We start from the raw sequence: 21,451 nt of genomic DNA on the forward strand, positions 1-21,451 counted from the left end.
TACAAGCAAGTTTTAGAAGGGAACAGAAAACCATCTTTGTATGAAACGATACATTTAGGACTTTGATCCACAAGAATTTGGTTGATCAAATTTGTCTCCAGTTCAACAGTGATACACCTCTGTTGTGAGATACAATAAGATCAGTACCCATTGCTTCAATCTCCACTACTTGATTCCATTCAGAGAGATAAGTTATCTTATGGCTGATGTTTGCCTCCATACCAATCGAATTAGATTTCATAGAACATAATGAAATAAATTTCACATCTCCAAAAGCGACATACACTCCATCAGAACTGATGAATGATAGAGCTTCTGGTTGATAACCAAACATATTCTTCACCGTCATAAAACTTCACTTCATTTTCCTTATGGTGTTCGTACTTTTGCTGGTAAACAGCTTTTTGGTGTCTCAGTAGACGTTCTCTACAAGATGTGAGGGTGCCATTAGAAGGAAGATTGAATAGAGCCATTTTCTCAGAAATAGCTTTCTTAGAAGTAATTTTATTTACTGCTACTTTTGGATCAGAAGCTTTATCGACAGGATGGAAGTAAACCGAGGATCCGCCATAACAATATACAATACCACTTTGATCGGATTCTGTCAACATCGCAAACATCAAACAGCTTGATAATCTCACCGATAGGATTATGCAATTTGGCTTTATATATTGTTGAGCCTGATTAATTTGCACATAAGAATAATAAATATCCATGCATACCAACTGCTACCGACGATAAGTTTGCGGTACTTTGCGTATGCTTCTTTACGGTTCAGTTGCGTGTAACGGATTAGTAGTTTTCACTTAACATGATTCAGAAATTTTTGACATATATTCTCATTAAAAACTTTCAGACAATGTGACGCACACGATAGTCCCAGAAACAATCCGTTACACGCAGCTGAACCGTAAAGAAGCATACGCAAAGTACCGCAAACTTATCGTCGGTAGCAGTTGGTATATTAAAAGGTTGTTGCTATATGTTTTATATCAAAAGCCTTTCGATGTTTTTAACTTTCTTAAGAGTTCCAACATGTTTCGAAAAAACCTGTCCTGATTTGAAAAAAGTTGTCCTTAATAAGGAAAAAAACCAATAGTTATAGGTGTTGGGTTCGATCTAATGGAATAACATACCTAAACTTTCAATATATGTCAGGAGAGCTGGATTACAGAGAGCGAGAACAGCTGAATGATTTTGACGGTCCCTGTTGCGAACAAAGTCATTACTTTTGAGATGAGATTGGATTTGCTTTCGAACTTCAGGATCAGCCCTGTTTCTCAAAGTATAAAACAATGAAAGGCAACCATGTTCATTGAGCAATTGTAGATACCAATTTGCGAAAATAGCCTTGCATGTTTTAAGTACATGCGGTACGTCTGGAAGAAGTGAAAGCAGTAAAAGATACGGATCAATAGATTTGTCAGTGATCCCTTGCTGAAGCTGTTTCAAACAAAGTTTATTACCAGATTCGCAATCGACGGTTATAACAAGTACTACCCGTTTAATATATTTTATGTCATACTTGAGACAATTTTCACAGGCTCTGAGCGACGGGACAACATGTGTCTGCCCTTTTAATGTACACTCAGCGCACACGTTGTCATTTTTGAAGCACTCGTCACAGTAGCTTTCGCATATGTTGAATGTATCGTTTGCTAATATCATTTCTGGATCTTCTACTTTTCTTGTACAGTTTTCAAACATTTGTATCAGTCTTACTTGATTAATGAACGAACTCTTAATGTTATCACCTGACTTTCCATTTTTCGAGCTGTAATTGACAGCAATTGGTAGAGAGACGTCGTTATCCAAGCTAGTGACAGATGAAACCGCACGAAAAACGTATATTTACGGCCTCGGATTCTTATAAAGTAAACAAAAATGATTTTTGGATAAAAAATGTTTATCACGCTCACGAAACACAGTCTCAATCACGTAATCACGAGTTAAATTTCTTATCTATCACGATCACGTTCGTTCCTCCCATCACGCAATCACGCATTTTAAAATCTCAAATCACGAAATCACGAACTTAAAAAACGCCAATCACGCCATCACGAAAACTGCTGGGGGGGCCTCATTTAGCTTGGAAGAACAAAGGTTTTTGCGAAGCGAATATACATGAGCGAAGCAGTTTTGCTATCGTGTATATGTACCTTTAAATCTCACCTACGCTGGGGAGCGCAAATGAAAAATTACTATATATATCCAATCTTTCAAACCCAGAAATGATTGAAAAAGCCGTCCGCCCGTCCTTAGATCAAAGCTAGAATCGCGGCGGAGAGACCTGGAATTACGGATGGTTAAATTCGTTTTTTTCAAAAAGTGTCGCCTCGTGCGTTTAGATATACCAATTCTTAAAAGCTACGGAGATAATACACCTGGTTACCGGTACTAGATAAGCCTTCTTTTTATCTCCTTAAGGTTTAAATTAGGAAATCTAAAGAAGAGATCGGAAAATCAGCGCGGGCTGGAAGCGTTCAAGAAGCGTTCAAATGGCGCTCATTTTCAAGAAGTCATTGCATTGACCCGAGCAAAGACTTTCGAAGGGCTTTCGAACTTTTCCAAATTCGAATGTTGACTAAAAACAACAAACAAACATTTATTGTTGTTTTGAAAAGAGAAATTGGTGTTTTGATTTTTGAAAAGAGATGGTGCTTGATGAAAGGAATTCCTTGATGAAAAGAAACGAAGAAAGCAGCTGAACTTACGGAATGACAGAAAGAAGATGGAATTTTTATTCTTTTATCGACAGGCAAGGCTCAACAGAGTTGTTCCTTCGTTGCAAGAAGATGATCTAGGCTGAAGAAATGAACTGTATACATATGGTGGGAAAGCCATTCCTTTTGGTTTAGATTGAATCTTGGTAGTATGTTGAAGTGAGCTGGACTTTTTGTATGTTTTGAATTGATGGGAACAAAAATATTTTGTGCTTTTGGATATGGCTAGCCTGGAAGAATTTATTCCTTCCCTTATTCAGTGGAAGGAGAAATGTTTGTTTGTCGTTGTTTATGAATTTTTGGCTTGACCGACCCTCGATGATGTGGGATCCTGGTTGTTTGTTTTTTTATGAATACGCATCGATGGTCAGAGATATAGAACATTGACATGTGACTGTATTATAAAGGATTTTATTGTTGGTAATGGTAATTAATGGTAACTTGTAAAATGTCGAAATACAACGACGAAACATGACATTATGTTTATGGATGTATTTTAACTGTTTTAAATTCATGTGCTACAGCCGAGAAAAAAGTCACATATTTTTTACTTTTTATGTGAAGAGTTTTGCTCCTGTTTGTCAACAACTCAAGTAAGAGGGTGAAAGACTGCCAAATACTTTGCCTCCAGCAAACTTAAGATAAGAGTCTCCTAACTTTGAAAAAAATCACAGCCAACTAAAATTTAGAGGTTTTACTTTATAGTAGAATCGTTGAAGAATACTTTCTATATCTCAGTTTTTTTTATCTGGTTTTTCTTTATTTCTATCTCAGGATTTAACAGCGCTAATAGTTTAGATATAATTTTAGAACTTTGTTAAATTTTTCAGAATTTACGATGCAATGATACAATATTCCTAATTAATATGGTTATTGAATTTTGAAACTACATAAAGTCAACTTATTTCTATTAAATCCTAGTCTTGAAATCCTCTGTATTTCACATCCCTGACTCAATAAACCGAGTGATGTTTAAAGTTTGTTTAACTTTTTTGATTCTCTGCGCTCTTTGCAAGGAAGACTTTTTGAAGAGGCTAGAGAGGTATTTTCCCTTCCGGGACGAAATTTTTGCTACGTTTTCCAGCGGGTCTATAACACAGAGGTGTTTATGTTAGGAAAAAAGTTTTCAAATGTTATTTTTATTCGAAGGTTCGAAATTTAAAATTAGAAAGATTCGAAAGTTCGATTTTGAACGCAAGGAGTTCGAAACCGGAAGTAAAACGAGTCTATAAAACAAAAACTAAGAAATAAAAATACTCAAGGCTCAGGGCGGACAAATGATTATTGAACTTTTCACAACGATTCATGAAAAAAATCATATAATTTTCCTCAAATCCGTAGAAGTAAATTTTAACTTGCAATTTCTAGTGTGTGACCCTAAATATTTTGCTTGCAACTTGCGAATCGAGTGACTTGCCTGGATCGCTTCGCAATTCTTATACATATACACTAGTTTTACTTATACTTACAGTGCAAGAAGGAGAAGCATGCCGTTCCATCATATTTCTATTTGATAATTCATCATACATATCATAGAAGGTTTTACAAAACCTATTTTCTTGAATATGGGGAGGGGGAGAAAATAAGATAAAAAATATTGACCCCAAAATTTTATATAATGCCCTGGACTGGAGAGATGATCCAACATCCAAAAATACCCTCCAGTGGTGCAATGCAACGCAATGTTTTGTCAGTATCTTTTGGAAAAGGATAATTACAAGGTCTCAAAAGAAGGTTGTCTATTGCTCATTCCGACATTTTAAATTTTCCAGGGGTTTTGTTGTTTGGAATTGATTAAGTAACAGTTAGGTAGGGTCAGGGTTGCTAGTAACGGCTTGGCACTGTGCCGGGTGCATACTCGGCGCCTTGGGCCCCGCAGGGTTGCTAGTAACGGCTCGAATTTCAGTCAGGTTATAAGTCGATGTCGGAATGAGCAGTAGACAACCTTCTTTTGAGACCTTGTAATTATCCTCTCCCGTACATTACGGATTCCATCCATTACAGACGTTCGCTCTTTGTTAGCCTTTTAGCAACACAAAAGTTCCAGATAACATATTTGACCGGAAAGTCTTAAAAATTGCATAAAACATGGGGGTGATTTTAATCCGGCTAAAAGCTGTATCAAATTGATTCGAGGTGCTGTACTTCGCACGGACTCAAAGACGTTCGGGGTTCTGACTGATGAACATTAGTCGCTACTTCACATAAAACAAAATGGCAGTTGTTGATTTGCTTACTGTACTTGAATTTGCAAGTTTCGTGTAATCATCATGACCAGGCCATTTTGTGTACAATAATTGGAAAGTGTATGTCATTTTAACTCTTTATCTGTCACAAGTCCTCTTTGGCACTACTCCCACCTGCTCAACAACAGAAGCAGCCACCGACCTAAAATTTGCAAATGTCTGTTCTTATTTGCCAGCTGGAAGGATTTCCCCGAAGTTAAGAACAGTTTCTCCTTTTTCAGGAGAGAAATTTTTACTTCAGAACAGATATATTTTTCCAGCTAGGAGGTGAAAAAACTTTCAGAACAGGTACGAAATTACTAGGCGATTGATTTTATGCGAGTTAACTGTTCTTATCTACCTGACAAAATCTTATAAAGAACAGATCGCTAATTCCAGCTCGATATTGAAGGACTTTTAAGAACAGAAACTTAATTTCCAGCTAACAGTTTAAACTTTAAATATCTGTGCGAACAGATCAATAATTTCCAGATGTTTTGTAAAACAGATGGAGAATTTTTACCTGCCACTCCAGGCAGCATTCAGAAGGAAAAGAAAATATCTCGAAGACTTTTTGACTTTTTGAAATTCCCTCAGAACAGATAGGAAATTCTTAGACACTTTCTTTTTGAATATCAAACTATTTTTTCATAAGAACAGATCATATTTTTCCAGCTGGTCCCAATCTTCAGTAGAACAGACCATATTTTTCCAGCTGGTCCCAATCTTCAGTAGAACAGACCACTTTTTTCCAGCATACTTTTTTCTTTAATTCACTAGAACAGACCGCCATATCTAGCTGGAACATGCCTTCAGAACAGATATTTTGAAGTCCCCCTTCGGTGGATGCTTTCGCAACAAGCAGAGAACCAACAGACCAGAAAGCAACATCAACACTTTTTAAAATTTTTTACTTTCACTTTTTTTTCACTTTTAGTCTGTTAGTTGTCCAATTTGATATGCTAACATTTTTCAAAAATTTTCTTGAATTTATCAACATAACTTACACAATAAATTGAAGTTGAGATAAGAATTGTTTGATACTTAAAGTTTCACGCAACTTTTCGTCACGATCTTCAGTCAAAAATTCTATACAAAAAATTTGTTCAAGTTTACAAAAATATACTGTGCACTGTAGAGTCTTCGTCAAAGCAATTGACGTCATTTCAGTCTTTGGTGTCGTGGAGTTTGAGGGTGAACTTATTCACATGCCGACATTTCGAGATCAGTTCATTCCTTGAATTTAACAGTTTCTCGGGTTGGTCGAATGTGGCAATTTCTAATTTTTCGCTAAGGCAGAGTGAACATTTCAGCGAAGCACGATTGAAAGGTGGACATTTACGGACTGTCTTCCAAGTAATCTTTGGGGCACGATTCTTTCGTTTCAACCTCCAAATCTCCTTGGAAAGTTCAGTTTCTTTTTCGTACTTTTCGTTGGCGAAGGATGACTTGTGGTTGGCGTATCGTTTCAACATAACTTAAAGGTTTCGTTTTTAAATAAGAGTGATATTGTTTGCTTACTCATCAATAATTTTAATTCACAAGCTTTTTATTTCTCATGATTGGTGGTACGATGAAATGTGAAGCAAAGTCAAGATTGATATCAGAAAGAGGAAGAGAAAAACATTTTTTTGCTTTTTTTTGTTACCCCCCTGTGGACAAAATGGATTTCCGTAATAATTAACTTTTGCAGTCTAATCTTAAGCTCCCATATCAGGATTAGGGAACCTTCGGTAGTCTTACCATGAAGTCGGGTAACTTGCATCAGTGGAGGCTAACATGCATAACCTTTAAGACTTTCGAAGGGCTTTCGAACTTTTCCAAATTCGAATGTTGACTAAAAACAACAAACAAACATTTATTGTTGTTTTGAAAAGAGAAATTGGTGTTTTGATTTTTGAAAAGAGATGGTGCTTGATGAAAGGAATTCCTTGATGAAAAGAAACGAAGAAAGCAGCTGAACTTACGGAATGACAGAAAGAAGATGGAATTTTTATTCTTTTATCGACAGGCAAGGCTCAACAGAGTTGTTCCTTCGTTGCAAGAAGATGATCTAGGCTGAAGAAATGAACTGTATACATATGGTGGGAAAGCCATTCCTTTTGGTTTAGATTGAATCTTGGTAGTATGTTGAAGTGAGCTGGACTTTTTGTATGTTTTGAATTGATGGGAACAAAAATATTTTGTGCTTTTGGATATGGCTAGCCTGGAAGAATTTATTCCTTCCCTTATTCAGTGGAAGGAGAAATGTTTGTTTGTCGTTGTTTATGAATTTTTGGCTTGACCGACCCTCGATGATGTGGGATCCTTGGTTGTTTGTTTTTTATGAATACGCATCGATGGTCAGAGATATAGAACATTGACATGTGACTGTATTATAAAGGATTTTATTGTTGGTAATGGTAATTAATGGTAACTTGTAAAATGTCGAAATACAACGACGAAACATGACATTATGTTTATGGATGTATTTTAACTGTTTTAAATTCATGTGCTACAGCCGAGAAAAAAGTCACATATTTTTTACTTTTTATGTGAAGAGTTTGCTCCTGTTTGTCAACAACTCAAGTAAGAGGGTGAAAGACTGCCAAATACTTTGCCTCCAGCAAACTTAAGATAAGAGTCTCCTAACTTTGAAAAAAATCACAGCCAACTAAAATTTAGAGGTTTTACTTTATAGTAGAATCGTTGAAGAATACTTTCTATATCTCAGTTTTTTTTATCTGGTTTTTCTTTATTTCTATCTCAGGATTTAACAGCGCTAATAGTTTAGATATAATTTTAGAACTTTGTTAAATTTTTCAGAATTTACGATGCAATGATACAATATTCCTAATTAATATGGTTATTGAATTTTGAAACTACATAAGTCAACTTATTTCTATTAAATCCTAGTCTTGAAATCCTCTGTATTTCACATCCCTGACTCAATAAACCGAGTGATGTTTAAAGTTTGTTTAACTTTTTTGATTCTCTGCGCTCTTTGCAAGGAAGACTTTTTGAAGAGGCTAGAGAGGTATTTTCCCTTCCGGGACGAAATTTTTGCTACGTTTTCCAGCGGGTCTATAACACAGAGGTGTTTATGTTAGGAAAAAAGTTTTCAAATGTTATTTTTATTCGAAGGTTCGAAATTTAAAATTAGAAAGATTCGAAAGTTCGATTTTGAACGCAAGGAGTTCGAAACCGGAAGTAAAACGAGTCTATAAAACAAAAACTAAGAAATAAAAATACTCAAGGCTCAGGGCGGACAAATGATTATTGAACTTTTCACAACGATTCATGAAAAAAATCATATAATTTTCCTCAAATCCGTAGAAGTAAATTTTAACTTGCAATTTCTAGTGTGTGACCCTAAATATTTTGCTTGCAACTTGCGAATCGAGTGACTTGCCTGGATCGCTTCGCAATTCTTATACATATACACTAGTTTACTTATACTTACAGTGCAAAGAAGGAGAAGCATGCCGTTCCATCATATTTCTATTTGATAATTCATCATACATATCATAGAAGGTTTTACAAAACCTATTTTCTTGAATATGGGGAGGGGGAGAAAATAAGATAAAAAATATTGACCCCAAAATTTTATATAATGCCCTGGACTGGAGAGATGATCCAACATCCAAAAATACCCTCCAGTGGTGCAATGCAACGCAATGTTTTGTCAGTATCTTTTGGAAAAGGATAATTACAAGGTCTCAAAAGAAGGTTGTCTATTGCTCATTCCGACATTTTAAATTTTCCAGGGGTTTTGTTGTTTGGAATTGATTAAGTAACAGTTAGGTAGGGTCAGGGTTGCTAGTAACGGCTTGGCACTGTGCCGGGTGCATACTCGGCGCCTTGGGCCCCGCAGGGTTGCTAGTAACGGCTCGAATTTCAGTCAGGTTATAAGTCGATGTCGGAATGAGCAGTAGACAACCTTCTTTTGAGACCTTGTAATTATCCTCTCCCGTACATTACGGATTCCATCCATTACAGACGTTCGCTCTTTGTTAGCCTTTTAGCAACACAAAAGTTCCAGATAACATATTTGACCGGAAAGTCTTAAAAATTGCATAAAACATGGGGGTGATTTTAATCCGGCTAAAAGCTGTATCAAATTGATTCGAGGTGCTGTACTTCGCACGGACTCAAAGACGTTCGGGGTTCTGACTGATGAACATTAGTCGCTACTTCACATAAAACAAAATGGCAGTTGTTGATTTGCTTACTGTACTTGAATTTGCAAGTTTCGTGTAATCATCATGACCAGGCCATTTTGTGTACAATAATTGGAAAGTGTATGTCATTTTAACTCTTTATCTGTCACAAGTCCTCTTTGGCACTACTCCCACCTGGACATGTTCATAAAAAAAGGCAAGTTTTTGAGGTTTTTGTGACATTTCATACCTATGTTACAAAATTAGCCTACATCTTTCTAACAGAATTTGATCCTTCTCAAAGAATAACATGATGGTTAGCTCATTAGATTTCTGTTGGCAAATTAGGTAACAGCGATTTCTATAGTTTAGTATATTTCAAGTTATGACAATTTGAATCTTGCCAGAATTCTGGCTAATGATGTAACATTGCAAATTTTAGAAAAGCTGGCTAATGACTCTAAAACAGCTATTAGGCAATATTCACATAAAAAATGGTACATTAGCATCATTAGGGGGTTGAAGGGGATGCTATTGGTAATGCATTTGGGTTAAAAAGTTGATCGGCTAATGGTGTAACAAGGCTGAAATATCCCAATGTGCTGTTCCATTTAAGCCAGATTTTGTCAACATAACAACGAATCCTTAGTCAAAAGGCAATATATTGTTTAGTTCATGCATTGTTTTAGACAATATTATGACTTTGCCAATAAATGATAGGACAAACTGGCTAATATGGTAACATTCAATCCTATAACTCTAATAATGGTCCCTTTTCAGGCCCATTGATAGAAGTATTTATTAAATTGGCTGGTATTCAGACTTTAGTCTAAGTTACATAATTCACATCTCAAAAATAGCATCTCAATGACAGATAATTCACTTGATGAACCTTCCAAAAGCCTTTATTTTCATTAATCAGCCAAAATTGGCTAAATTTGTAACAAAATTGGGAAGAAATATCCAATTTTATTACTTTTTTAGCCGTTTCTGGGGAATGAACAAGTTGTTTAACAGCACTATCAATATGATTCATGTTTCAATCAACCTTTTGTAATAATAAGTATTACAAAAGGTTGATTGAAACATGAATCATATTTGCAACATCACTTTGCAATGAGAGGTGTAACAGAAGTCATACTTGCCGAAGCTTGGCTGTCAGTATAACATGGGGGAAACACGATAATTTCATTGAATTAATGGGATATCAATCTCAATCTTCATTTTTTGATGGTTACACTTTTAGCCTATTCCTGTTAAGAATGTTTTATCTTGAAGTACTTATTTCATAATTTTTTATGTTCCATAAGTTCATTAGTTTTTTTAAAGAAGATGTCAGAAGTTCCATAGCTGATAGCTTAGCATTACTTCTTAATTACATTTTTATTAAAACAACTAAGACAACAATATAATATGTTCTGTTACACTTTAGCCTATTCCAGTTAAGAATGTTTTATCTTGAAGTTCTTATTTTATAACTTATTTTGTTCTATTAAAACTCATTATATAAGTCTTTTTTTAGAAAAAACTTTCAGAAGTTCCATAGCTCAGCATTACTTATGAATTATGACGTTTTCGATAAAACAAAAATATGTTATATTTGTTACACTTTTAGCCAGACATGAGCCTATAATTAAAAACTTTGACTTTAAGACAAGTAATAAAACAATCCTTTATATTTTTGAATTCTGTTGAACCCAATTCTTTAATTTTGAAACTATAAAATCTTGAAATTGGTCGAACACTGTTTTTGTTACATTTTAGCCAAAATGTGTATTTTAACAAGAAATAAGCCAATTTAAGGTATTTCCATAGCTAAGTTTATAGTCTAGATAGTATATGGTAATTGTTTAAGTTCCATAAATTCTAAATTATTGAAATTATGAATAGAAGTTGATTTTCTGAGCATGTTACTTCTTTAGCCAATATCTTCAGTTTAACGATATGCAATTTCCGCGAATAACAACAGCGGGAAGTTAACATACTAAAGTTTCATTTCCAAGCCTTGCTCTAATTTTTTTCACCTGAAATAAAAATTTAGGTCATTTATAATGAAAATGTTACATTTTTAGCCGTTTTTGGCAAAATAACCTACAAATCCAAAATCTTTCAATTCTAGTGCCTTTGGACCTTTGTTACCTTTTTAGCCAAAAAATTTTATTGATGTAGAGGCTATTTTGAAGGTTTTATCAACATAAGACCAATTTTTCCTATTTTTTGAATGTCACAGAGCTTGCCTTATTTTATGAACATGTCCACCTGCTCAACAACAGAAGCAGCCACCGACCTAAAATTTGCAAATGTCTGTTCTTATTTGCCAGCTGGAAGGATTTCCCCGAAGTTAAGAACAGTTTCTCCTTTTTCAGGAGAGAAATTTTTACTTCAGAACAGATATATTTTTCCAGCTAGGAGGTGAAAAAACTTTCAGAACAGGTACGAAATTACTAGGCGATTGATTTTATGCGAGTTAACTGTTCTTATCTACCTGACAAAATCTTATAAAGAACAGATCGCTAATTCCAGCTCGATATTGAAGGACTTTTAAGAACAGAAACTTAATTTCCAGCTAACAGTTTAAACTTTAAATATCTGTGCGAACAGATCAATAATTTCCAGATGTTTTGTAAAACAGATGGAGAATTTTTACCTGCCACTCCAGGCAGCATTCAGAAGGAAAAGAAAATATCTCGAAGACTTTTTGACTTTTTTGAAATTCCCTCAGAACAGATAGGAAATTCTTAGACACTTTCTTTTTTGAATATCAAACTATTTTTTCATAAGAACAGATCATATTTTTCCAGCTGGTCCCAATCTTCAGTAGAACAGACCATATTTTTCCAGCTGGTCCCAATCTTCAGTAGAACAGACCACTTTTTTCCAGCATACTTTTTTCTTTAATTCACTAAGAACAGACCGCCATATCTAGCTGGAACATGCCTTCAGAACAGATATTTTGAAGTCCCCCTTCGGTGGATGCTTTCGCAACAAGCAGAGAACCAACAGACCAGAAAGCAACATCAACACTTTTTAAAATTTTTTACTTTCACTTTTTTTTCACTTTTAGTCTGTTAGTTGTCCAATTTGATATGCTAACATTTTTCAAAAAATTTTCTTGAATTTATCAACATAACTTACACAATAAATTGAAGTTGAGATAAGAATTGTTTGATACTTAAAGTTTCACGCAACTTTTCGTCACGATCTTCAGTCAAAAATTCTATACAAAAAATTTGTTTCAAGTTTACAAAAATATACTGTGCACTGTAGAGTCTTCGTCAAAGCAATTGACGTCATTTCAGTCTTTGGTGTCGTGGAGTTTGAGGGTGAACTTATTCACATGCCGACATTTCGAGATCAGTTCATTCCTTGAATTTAACAGTTTCTCGGGTTGGTCGAATGTGGCAATTTCTAATTTTTCGCTAAGGCAGAGTGAACATTTCAGCGAAGCACGATTGAAAGGTGGACATTTACGGACTGTCTTCCAAGTAATCTTTGGGGCACGATTCTTTCGTTTCAACCTCCAAATCTCCTTGGAAAGTTCAGTTTCTTTTTCGTACTTTTCGTTGGCGAAGGATGACTTGTGGTTGGCGTATCGTTTCAACATAACTTAAAGGTTTCGTTTTTAAATAAGAGTGATATTGTTTGCTTACTCATCAATAATTTTAATTCACAAGCTTTTTATTTCTCATGATTGGTGGTACGATGAAATGTGAAGCAAAGTCAAGATTGATATCAGAAAGAGGAAGAGAAAAACATTTTTTTGCTTTTTTTTGTTACCCCCCTGTGGACAAAATGGATTTCCGTAATAATTAACTTTTGCAGTCTAATCTTAAGCTCCCATATCAGGATTAGGGAACCTTCGGTAGTCTTACCATGAAGTCGGGTAACTTGCATCAGTGGAGGCTAACATGCATAACCTTTAAGGGGTCACTCACATATCGATAGACCTTTTCGCCTTTCCATCCACCATCTTGAATTGTATGCAAAAATAGAGGAAAGAAAAAGTCGTGGTTGGATTTAGTTGTGGAAAATATGCAAAACAAATGCAAGTTTACACAAAGATTAAAAAGACAACAAAGCATCTTATAAAGAAACCGTCAACTGCTCCAACTTGGGACGAGTGTATGCAACATGGGACTTTTTTATATCTGTCCAGTATTTTCACTTACTGTCAAATCTCTTTGACAACAAATTTGTTTTGATAGATCCACCAAAGTTTATTAATTTACCGAATTATTGACTTTTGTTTTCATTCAAAGTAACTGAATGCCGAATGGAGAATTAGAGAACGCCTGCCGCCTAACCGCCTACCGCCCAATGGGATTTAACAAATAGCGAGTGTGTAACTTGCCACGTGAGTGACGTCAAACGCTCAATCGTTTTACCACTAATTTGATCTTCTTTGTTCCGGACACTTGCGCGTGTTCCACTACAGATTATTTCATATTTCCATTTAAAAGCCTACTCAGTGCGAAAGAGAAATCGCATATTTTTAACACGCGGTTCATTAAACTCAAATCAAATGACTTTGGAGGTTCGGTGAAATGGTGGTGGAATGGCCGTCCCATGTTGCGTAAGATAGTCCCAAGTTGGAGCAGTTGACGGAATATTATAATCATTAGACCAATAAAAGATAGAATCTTAATCCAAAAAGAAATATTTACAGAACAACAAAAGCCTTTAGAAATTTGTTCTTAAAGACATTGCATATTCTGTTTTCATGCCAATAAAAAATTCCACCATGGCAGAGTACACACATCAAACTTTCAAAACACGCAAACTGAAAGCAGTAATTATGACATCACACATTCAGCAGGTTCAGATCAATGTTTTGATTTGATCGTTTGGTGGTTCTATTCCCAGGAGATCAGAATAATTTAACATCAGCCGAATAAGGATTACTTTTGTACCTTTGCGGGTGATTTTTCAGCTTGAGTTTATGTCTAATGTTATGGTTTTTTGAAGTGCTTGTTCTACTTCTAAGAGATGAGCAAATTTGATAATTTCTAGTTTTCAAAAGAAGCAAATTTTATCTTTCTTCTACAAGATTACACTTAAGAATATAATGCCAATTATGCATGTAAGTTTTATATTAATACTTTCTTTTTGCATATATGTTTTGCATACTTTCTGGGGAATTTCACCACGGCAATTCAGCCACCATAATTTTTGCATACAATTCAATATGGCGGATGGAAAGGTGCAAAGGTCTATTTGAAGACCCACCCACCCCCACCTCTTAACTTCAAAGTTTAAAAATGATCAAAAATCGATGAAACTCTATATAAAATTTTATCGTTGTTTCGTCAGCCATCTTTAATTTTGCTACGGCTTGCTCAGTTTACATTTAAAAAATAATGGAGATAATTTCTAAACTTTTTTCGGAAAATTGCCGGAATTAATTATCTCCGTAATCATAATCAACAGAATAGCGGCATTTCTCAAAAAATTCAAGGGCCACACAGACCGTCTAAACAAAAAGAACACAGGACATAAACATCGGGCCGTCTGTTTTGGTTAAAATTGTTCTATAAAAATAGCAAACCCAACGAATACTTAGGTAAATAAAAGGAAGAAAAGAAATATGGAAAGTAACATTTGTCACGGAATAAACATCACAAAAATCGATATTTTTGGTGAGATTTCCTAGCCTCACAGACTCTGACCCCCCACCCCTTTGCGTAAATTTGACGTTAGTCGTGGGAAGAATTTATATGTGAGTGACCCCTTAATTAATGACCTGGCTGGTCATTAAAATACAAAGTTAAATCAAAACAAAAATGGTAGAGTAGAGCTGCGAGCGGAGCTGTGTAGTTCATTTGTTTTGAAATTTTGCTGCTTTGATTGGTCAGTCGTTTGATGGCTATGCAAGTTTAGAAAAAAAGCAAAAAAAAACAACAACAACAATATACAATGCTGACAAGTTGACACACCACATTGACAAGTACCGTAACTTGGTCTAATGTCGACACCCCTCCTCTAATTCCGACACCCTTCTTTTTAGAGACAGGAATAAAATGAAAGCTTGAATCAATGATTGAAAAAGAATTATTTCTCTCTGAACATTAAGCAAAGAAAAACAATTTCAACCTTTCTATCAATTTAACAGCTAATAAAAAGGGTGTCAGAATTAGAGGAGGAATGTCGACATTAGACCAAGTTAGGGTAATCCCTGTTAGAGAAATTTATATCGAAATTTGCAACAAAAAGTGATCTCTTTTTCACTGATTGCCCGGCGCTCCTTTGCAGCTGTTTAGAGGGGATAAAATTCATATCTATATAAAATTCCATCGTTGTTTGGTCAGCCATCTTTATTTTTGCTACGGCTCGTACCGTAACTTGGTCTAATATCGACACCGCTCCTCTAATCCCGAAACCCTTTTTATCAGCTGAAATTTATAGAAAGGTTGAAACGGTTTCTTTGCTTAGTGGTCAGAGAGGAATAATCCTTTTTCAATCATGGATTCAAGCTTTCATATTATTCCTTTCTCTAAAGAAGGGTGTTGGAATTAGACGAGGGATGTCGATATTAGACCAACTTACAGTATATTTTACATTTACAAAATAACGGAGATAATTTCTAAACTATTTCACTGATCTCCGTATCTCCATAATATAAAGAAGCAACAGAAAAAAACGGCCATCTGCAAAAATTTGTGCGCCGCGCAGGTAGTCAAACTAAGAGAACTCGAGGCATAAACATTGGGCAGTTTGTTATGGTTTTCAAAACAGCCAAAGCGATCAAAAACAAACATGGAAATGAACTTCTCTAAAATTGATTTTTCTGGTGAAAACTTCTTTGCCACAAAAGAACATCAACAAATTATACCCCTACCCCACTAAATGTCCATTTGACGTTTTCCTTGGCAAGTCTGAGTTTGGAAGGCTCCCCTTATCAAATTTCCACCAATGAGATTGTCGCCCCGCATTTCACACAGCCCATCTTTTTGGTATCCGTAGCCTCTGTAAAATCTCACCCTTCATAATTATATTTGTTATAATCTGTGATCCTAAATCTTAGGTACTGTATAATAGTTTCATTTTTTATTGGTTTAATCGAAATAGGGGATTTGGAAAACTTTCTATGTTTGGTTTTTTGCACAAACCCCTGTAACTATGGGCGAGCACCCTGTTGCTAAGATGCTGGCTGAAATTTGGTGTATTACTTTTTAATTTTACTTCATTGGTTCAAAAGTTATGTTCAAAAACCCAAAATGTCAATTTAAAAAAATGTAAAAAAAGGCTAAGTTAGGCTTTCCTCTGAATGATTCCGAAACAATCTTTGAAAAATCTCTTTTCTACTGCCTAAAATATCAAATCAAAGAGTGTAACATATTTGTGGCACACCCGGTAGAACAAATTTTATGGATTTTTTGATACAGATGTCCAAATAATTAAGAAAATCCTGCATTTTCTGGAACCTTTTCAAAATTTCTCAGGACTTCCAAGTGAAAAAAAAACTCCAAAAAACCTTGTTGTCCACAGGCAGTATAAACTAAAACTCCTATGCTATATTGTCAAGATTACAGGATTTGCAGTGCGGTCCGATTTTACTTTCGTTTTCAGTGGTTTCATTTTTTATTTCAAGCCAACATCTTAGCAACAGGGTGCCTGTCTATAGTAACAGGGGTTTTGTGCAAAAAAACAAACAGAAAATTTTCCAAATCCTCCATTTCAATTAAAACAATAAAAGATGAAACTTTTCCATGTTTCACTTTTTTGCACCAATTCTTAAAAATGAAAATACTTACGATTTTGAAGCTTTAATTCAATGATTTTAAGTTCTTCTTTCATTCAATTAACTCTTGCATCAAATTTCTGCTTTCTTCAAAGAATTGAAGTCTACACCTTTCGATCACGGATTTGAACAAATAAAAGAGGTGCTATGAAGGGTGAGATTTTATAACCTCCCTTCAGGCAAGACATGCACTGAACATTGAGTTTAAAGCCCAAAGGGCTAGAGTAGAATCTCTAACCTTTCCCAGGCAAGAAAAGGTGAAGCCATTTATTTCCCATCTAAAAGGCGCCTAGATTGTATCTAGCCGTTCCTTTGTTTTTGAGGACTGTATTTTTTTAAATCTAGCGATAGATTTTACTTTCAATCCGGCATTCGTATAAGAACCATGTGCGGACGTAGTTTTTTTGGAGAATGCGACAGCCTATTGTATAATAAAATACTCCGCATACATTACTTTCCCTCAGCTAATAAAAACATTATAAATTATCTTGTCTCTAGAAAACTGTTGTGGAGTAATTAGTTTTTCAAAAGATCACCACGTTCTCCAAAACAACTATTATAGATGGGAAATAAGTGGCATTCCCATCCAGGAGTCTCGAGTCTAGCCCTTCAGGCTTGGAAGTTAATGACACTGAAAGGCCACAAGCGCCAAAAAGTAGGGCCGTTTGAAATGCAGCAATCTCATTGGTGGAAATTAAGTAAACAGTCCGCGAAGGAGCACCACAAAGCAATTTGTAGAAGAGACAACGTTTTTGTTGCAGATTTTGATATAAGAGCATGAGTCTGGTAATGTCACCCAAATAGATGAAAAAATTTGGAAAAAATAAAGTTTTGAATTTCACTTTTATTCCTGGATAATCTTTTTATTAATGACTTCAATATTCAGAAAACATAAGTATCAGGGCTTAATCAAACTGGCTTGGTCCATAAATTTAACCTAGAGTAGTTATAATCAGACAAATTTGGCAAAAAACTCTTTGTAGTTTACACTTTATTTGAGATAAAATATGCATTATCTAATACTTGTCTTAGATTTCAGTTCATGGCTAATATATTAAGCTGCATTGAAAAGCAATTTTTACCCTCCAGTATGGCATATTTTTCAAATTCTGACACTTTTTTCAAAATAAAATCTAAAATACTAAAAAATATTTCCATAAAGTTTGACTTCATGAAAAGAAAACTGGCTATGGTCAGGTAATTTCATTCTAGATTTGAAGGACTCATCACAAGGGTTCCAAAAAACCAAAAGTTTGCTATATTTCAGTTAGCCAATAAAAATTAGAAAATGAAACCTTGTTGGTTGCGGACATAACTTTTTGTTAAATTTGATTCAAAATCAGCAATAAACATTAAATTGAGTTATTATTTGGCTTTTAATACTTTGCTGTACTTGAACCAAAACTTAATCATTGAAATTTGTTGTCTTGAAAGGTCTTTGTAACTATGATTTCCTGAAAATTGAAGATTTGTTTGTAAAAGAGAATCCAATCATATATAATTTTTTGTTAAAATCTAATCTTAAAAGTTAAGATTTGAGCTTGACATCAACTGTTGTACATTTTCATAATCATTAAATGTGATTTTTCCTTGAGAGTCACTAAACTTTTTCAATAGAAAGGGTTAAATGTATAATAATGCTGTGTTGCGGACATAACTTTTTCTTCTTAGGGTAGAACCATAGAACATTATACATCATTAATTAAAGATTTTGGAGTGTCTTTTTCTATTGCCAAAATTTAAGGAATATTATAGAGACTAAATCAATATAAAACCAAAAGATTTGGTTTGGTTTGATTTCAGTTATTACATGTTTTTCTTTGAAAAGAACAAAAGAAGACTTATCAATGATATTAGAACTTTCTCATGTTTCTAATAGAAGAACGACCACAAAAAATTAAAAAAAAACAAGGAAATGCATGGTTTTTACAAATGTAACTCTTTAGTATTGTCAAAGTGTTAGCATAACTGCTTAAGGGGGTCAAAAATCTGATAAAATAATTTAAATAGTTATGTCCGCAACATACAATTTGCTACAGAATATGACTCTGTTTTGAACTATTGGAGCAATTCTAACCAGTCTGTAAGTGAATGTGTAGTAGATTATGTTGTGTGAACACTACACAATGAATTTAATATGCAAATTAATGCATGATTTATCCTTTATTCAAGCTCGCAGGCTCAGAACCGTCATTTTCAAAGAAACAAAAAGGTTATTTTTCTGTTAAAATTTTAATTTTGGACCTCAACTTGGCATCAGAGTATTTGTTTTCTATTTCTAATAGCCTAAGCACTACTTCCATATAATAAAACATCATGCCAGCTTGCAAATACACTTTATCAGCAACATTTTAGACAAAATAGTTATGTCCGCAACATGAAATACATATGATATGAGGTGAAAAAACTAAAATCTTGCCAATGGAAAATTATCAGACTTTTTTCTGGTTTTAACCAACTTATAATGACCTCAAATGCAATAATTTGTCAAAGAAACCTAAAAATGGTGTTTGGGGGCTGAGAAAACTTCATGATTTGTTGCGGACATAACTTTTTGTTGCGGACATAACTAATTTTTGGAGAAACTATTTTGTTTCACCGTCTCCCAACAAATAGCCTTTGGGACTTCAAATTTGTATAAAATGACCCCAAATATGACCCTTGATATAGAAAAATGATTCAGCTGAGTAAGAATAACTCCTTTGAAAATTTAAAGGATAAAATAATGTGCGGACATAACTCAAAATTGTGAACGGAAATCATACCCTGTTCACTTCAAAATGGAATATTTTTCAATGAAGGACAACTGGTATTTTAGTGTTATTTGGTTTGGTTCTCTAATGGATGGGAAGGGTTAAAAATCAAATAACTGTAGATATTAACACTTTCACTTCTCTAGCAAATCAATTGTGTGCGGACATAACTTTGTGAACGGAAAAAGTTATGTCCGCAACTTTTTGCATTTATTCTGGGAAAAACTTCATTTTGAAAAATCTTTTTGTAGATTTTGTTTTTCATATCCCTTGGCTGTAATAAAAAGAAAAATTAAGTATGATCAGACATGATTGGCCTAGATTATTAAATAATGAACTTAGACAATTTGCTAAAAACCTCATTTTCCGTTCACATTTTGATGTAAAAAGCTGTCCTGAAAAAATTGTGTACTTTGTAAAGTGAAAAAAATGACTGTTTAAGCTTGTCAGTATCAAGACTGATAAAAAACATCAGCTGGTATCATTATTGCATGCACCTAGATTTTTCACTGGAGCCTTAAAGTTGAAAAGTTGACAAAACCAAAAATGGGTGACATTAGCAGACTCATGCTCATAAATATATCACAGAGATTAATTGTCAATGTGTTGTGTAAACTTGTCAGCGTTGTATTGTTGCAAACAGAACAATAAAAGAGGTAAGACTAGCCTAGTTTCTAATCCTGATATGGAGTTTAAATCTAGACTGAAAGGGTAATGGTTTTCTTCTGGAACTGCCCATATCAGCTGTTATCCCGCATATGATTCTATCAATTCCATTGGTCGAAAGACATCACGTGGAGGTGGGATATAAACCGTATCTGTATTCCTCGCATTCGATTGAGAAAAAAAAAAGATATTGCATATTGACGAATGCGCTTTCAAATGTTTTGCTCAAAATTCGAATGCTTTGTTTTGAAAAGACAGAAAAAATAAAACAAGGGGAAAAGACATGAATTGTAGTAATTGAGAATGTTTGTGTCAATAGCATGCAGCAAATCTTTAAATAAGTTATTTTGATTTTTAATTTTCTTGGGTTGATATGGATTGAGCAAGACTTTCGATTGCGATGCTATAAAATGTCACTTTCATCTATCCTGCTTTTACAGTTTACTCTTTATTGTATATATCTGCTTAGAGTTCTGAAGCCTCGCCACCAATATGGTTTTTACTGACCCTGTATATCCCGTATCCCAACTCGAGAAGACCGTCTAACTAATAATAATATCAGCATTATAAAACAATAGGCAGACACTTTCCTGATGTAAAATATGTGTCAGATATGAAACAGGAACACCTGTAAAATTAAAACTGGGTTATAAAATTGGGTTATCCAAGGTTGTAAATTGATCTTACTTGATTGAACATTCACAATTTTAAGAAATCTGAGAGTTTGGTTAAAAAAGGGGCTACAGACTTTATTTCAGATAGATAGATCTCAGGGTTTACTTGAAAACCAGCAAGATCGTTGGTTTTCTGAGGGAGCTATTCCTTAAGCAAGTTTGGTTTGGGAATGCAAAATACTGATGTCTAAACTTTTCAAGATATATCTCCATAACTAACAAACTGTTTGAAATTCTGTAGAAATTTTCAGACTACTAAAAATAGTTTTATAATGCTCTGCGGAAGAATCACAACCTTAAAGTGAAACATTTATTCTTCTATAAAGAATTTTTAAACTGTTTTTTCCAAACGAAAAATAAATATATAACTGCTGTTTCTATTGAAAATCAATAAACCAGACTGAGAAAGGTCAAAAAAGGAAGCTTGTGTGTGTGTGTTTTTGCTGAAGTCAAGAAAATTTATTATTCAAAAAAAGAAAATAAATATACGTCTTCTTGTTGTTTTTGAATTAAAAAATGTACTGTACAGTAGA

General features: G+C 34.4%; 1 protein-coding gene across 1 annotated transcript in view; it reads left to right on the forward strand.

Moving 5' to 3' along the window:
- The window catches only part of LOC136816477 (ubiquitin carboxyl-terminal hydrolase 9X-like), a 259,670-nt gene that overhangs the window by 201,076 nt on the left and 37,143 nt on the right, over positions 1–21,451 (forward strand). The gene's annotated exons all lie outside the window — the stretch shown is intronic.

This window comes from Clytia hemisphaerica, unplaced genomic scaffold, assembly GCF_902728285.1.
Source record: "Clytia hemisphaerica strain Z4C2 unplaced genomic scaffold, Clytia hemisphaerica genome assembly, whole genome shotgun sequence".
In the NCBI taxonomy this organism is placed as follows: Eukaryota; Metazoa; Cnidaria; class Hydrozoa; order Leptothecata; family Clytiidae; genus Clytia; species Clytia hemisphaerica.